This window comes from Echinops telfairi, unplaced genomic scaffold (assembly GCF_000313985.2).
Source record: "Echinops telfairi isolate 266 unplaced genomic scaffold, ASM31398v2 ScPeMD7_16;HRSCAF=60, whole genome shotgun sequence".
Taxonomy (NCBI): domain Eukaryota; kingdom Metazoa; phylum Chordata; class Mammalia; order Afrosoricida; family Tenrecidae; genus Echinops; species Echinops telfairi.
In genome coordinates, this window is record NW_022103913.1 from 11904900 (window position 1) to 11909054 (window position 4155).

Below are 4155 nucleotides of genomic sequence, written 5' to 3' on the forward strand. Positions count from 1 at the left end.
CTTGTAGCCAGTCCAAGGATTGTTTGTTGGCCTTTAGGAGTGTTTTCCAGTCCATTCTGTTTGGGTATCACACCCTGGCCCCAAAGTCCACCTTCAGCATTCCCTGGGGACCTTGCTGCTCCATTCCCTTGCTGTTCTGTTGCTTCCCCCTTAGTGTTCTATGAATAAACCAAAAACTCACTGTCAAGGAGTTGATGCCGAATTATAGTGACCCTTTAAGACAGGGTAGAACTACCCCTGCAGGTGTCCTAGACTGAAATTGTTCACAAATGGAAAGCCCAGTTTTTCTTCAGTGGAGGAGGCTGGTGGTTTCTAACTGCTGACCTTACAGATCGCAATCCAAATTGTAACCTGTATAAATAGGAAAATATTATTTTCAAATAGAGATAGTTTAACATCTTATCTGTCTACTACCTTTTATTTCTCATTTCTCTCTCTTTTTAAACAAATCTAAGTTATTTTTTTATCATTAAAAGATCATGTTACTGGGGGCTTTTACAACTCTTGTTACAATCCAGACATCAATTACATCAGACATATTTGTACATATATTGCCATTGCTCTTTGCTAGACACTTACTTTCCCTGAGCCCTTGGGATCAGCTCCTCTTTTCTTCCCTCCCCCACTCCATGGCCCCTTGATAGATTATAAATTGTTATTATTTTCATATCACACATTGATCACTGTCTTTCTTCCCCTCTGGTTTCTATTGTTCTTCCCCCTGGAGGGGTGTGTATAGTTATGTGCCATTCATTGTGATTGGTTCCCCCTTCCTCCACTCCCCTTCCCACATTCCCCCTACCCTTTTGGTATTGCTATTCCATTCCTGTTCCTGGATTCCATGTGTTGTGAGCTTTATCTCTTGTCTATACCTATTTACATGTTCTGGTCCAGTCCAGACTGGGGTCATGATAGTGGGGGGTGAGGAAGCCTCAAGGAACCAGAGGTATATTGTGTGATCCATTGGTGCTCTACTACACACTGATTGACTCATCCCTTCCCTGCGAGCCTTCTGTGGGGGGATGTTCATTATTTATAGATGGGCTTTGGGTCTCTGCTCTGACTCTCTTAATTCTCAATGTGTTTTTGTTTGTTTGTTTGTTGTTTGTTATGAATCTTCTGATGCCTATTACCCAGTCCTGATGACACCTCATGATTGCACTGGCTGGTGTACTTCTTTCATGTGGGCTTATTGCTTCACTGTTGTATGGCTGATTGTTCAACTTCAAGCCTTTAAGACCCTAGATGCTGTATCTTTTAATAGCCAGGCACCATGTGCTTTCTTCACTACATTTGCTTATGCACCCATTTTGTTTTCAGTGATCGTGTCAGGGGTGGGTGAGCATCAGTGTGTTAGAACAAAGTGTCCTTGTATTGAGGGAGGGTATGAGCTGAGGCCCAAGGCCCATCCACGGCCTCAGTGTATTGCCTTATAAATATATATACATAGGCCAATACCTCTATTTTAATGGATTAATGTATTTACATGAGTACACACCTCTGTTAATACCCCTATCTATAGCTTTGCTTCCTAGAGCTTTCCTCTGTTTCCTTTTGCCTCCTTCTGGCCCACCATCATGTTCCCCCTTCTTCCATCTCTTAGTGCTCCCCCCACCCCCAGCTAGATTGGTTTTGCTCTAATATCCACAGGATCTCTACAACCTCCTAGTTGTTGGTTTTAATTCCCTAGTTGTTTCCCTGTCTGTGGCATTGTTTGCTCACCACACCCTCCCCCCAACCCCATCATCTTCTTCTCCCAAGACCCTCTGGGGCCATTGGCCCCATTGTTTTCTCTCCAAGCTTGCTTCCCATGTCTGTCTTATATAAGTAGGCAAACCAATAATGTCCTAAGCCAAACAATAAGAAAACAAAAGTTTGGAAAAAGAAAACAAAAACAGATGAGACTAAAAAGAGGTGAGGAAAAGGAAAGAAAAAAGAAAGAAAGAAAGAAAGAAAGAAAGAAAAATATGCATAGTTCCAGGGTTGTCCGTTGGTCTTTATGAATCTCTTCCCCTGGTCCTTGGGGAGTTCCGGCCCCTCCTAGCCCGAAGTCCATTATTGGGGCTCTTTAGGGACTTTGTGAATTGGCTTTGCTCCACTTGCTGATCTGTTATGCTCCCTTCTTGGTTTGTCCCACGCACGGGGGATTCAGACCACACTATCTCCCCACCATATGTCCCCATTATTGTCCTCTGTCACAGTATGCTCCAGTTAGGGGACAACATGCCTTGAGTTGTTGTCGGCCCTACAGTCCTCTCTGTGACTTAGCAGCTCCGTGCAGGGACATCATCCTCTGGGCTTGGTGTGCCAATATGGAATCTAGACCAACTCTTTCTCTTTTTCCTTTTTGGTTTGCTTCCATGTGGGTATGGTAAATCGGGTCCTTTCCCCCACCTGAAGGTTTAGTGCCGTTCTCTGTCACACACACTTCTAGGGTGGGGGTCAGACTGGCTCTGGTTGGGGCCGGCCCTGTAGCCCAATCTTTTCATGCAATTCTCCAAATGGTTACGTTGTCCTCCTGGTTTGGTGCGCCGTGGTGGGGTCTGTATGCACACTCCCAATTCTGTGGTGACATAACTAATAGTCTAACACTCTCCCCCTGGGTGGGTTAGTGACCTGCTCGCCCAGTCCATCATCCCAGTTTTCCCTCGCCCTTTTTTTCCCTCCTCTTCCCCCACTTTCCAACTTCTTTGTGTTGGATTAACATGTACCTCCTTCGGTTTGGTCTGACCTCCACCTGTATATTGTGAGATAAGTGTCTTTTCTTCTATACCTCCTGTGCTGATTATACTTACCTCAGGGGACTCCTGTTATACTTGTCCTTTTGTGATTGGTTGACTTCACTTAACATAATTTCCTCCAGCTCTTCCCATGAAACAACGTATCTCATGTGTCATTTCTCATTTTTTCTAGGACTTCCAGTACCACATTGAGTAGGAATTGTGATCATTGTCATGTCTGTCAAGCTTCGAGTCACAAAGAGAATGTTTTCCCTTACTCTCCATTGAGGAGGATAAGGTTGACCCTTGTTTTTATGTATATACCCTTAATTATGTTGAGGACTTTTCCTAAACTTGATGAGTGTTTTTTTTTAATCAAGAATTGGTGTTGAGTTTTGTCCAATGCCTTTTTTTGGCATTGATTGATAAAATCATGTGGTCCTTTCCCTTTGTTTTGTTTATAAGGTGAATGATGTTGTTGATTTTGTAATATTGAAGCATCCTTGCATGCCTGGCATGAATGATCTGGGTCCTGGTGTGTTAATTTTTAATATGTTGTTAGATTCTATTAGTAAGATTTGTTAAGATTTTTTTGTATCTGCCCATCAGGGATATTGGCCTATAATTTTTGTTTTTAATGATGTCTTTGCTTAGTTTTGCTATCAGGATTATGCTTGCTTTATAGAATGAATATGGGAGAATTCCCTTCTTTTCTATGTTCTGGAATAATGAACAGTATTGGCATCACTCTTGGTTGAACTTTTCAGGGGACGCTATCTGAGTCAAGAATTTTTTTTTTAATTTAATGTTCAATATTGTCTTTTGTGATGGGTCTGTTCAAATGTATGACCTCTCTCTGTATTACGGAAGTTTGAGTGGGTTGTGTGTTCTCGAAATAAGTCCGTTTCTTCTAGGATTTCAAATTTGTTGGAGCACAGTTCTTCAGAGTACTCAATTGTTTTTATTCTTTTTATTTCAGTTCTGTTGTGACATCGCCTATTTAATTTCTTATTTGTGCTATTGGCATCTTTTCTTTTTTCTTTGTTAAATTTGCCAGTGTTTTCAAAGAACCAAAATCAAGTCTTGTGGATGTTTTCTATGGTTTTCTGTTTTATTTTTTATCCTATCTTTATTAATTCCTTTCTTCTAATACCTGTATACTTTTTGTGGTTCTTTTTCACATTGTTGGAGACGTTGAACTAATGTGTTGATATGGGTTCTTTCTTCTTTTTTGATGTGTGTATTTATTGCTATAAAGCTTCCCTGATACTTTTCATCTCAAGTATGTTGTGTTTTCATTCTCATTTGATTAAAGGATTCTTGTTAAATTATATATATATTTTTTCATTTTTAATCAGGGTGCTATTTCTCCTTTTATTTGGTTCCCTCCTCCCGTGTTCTTTTTGTTTTGATTTCTAATTTGATAGCATTTTGA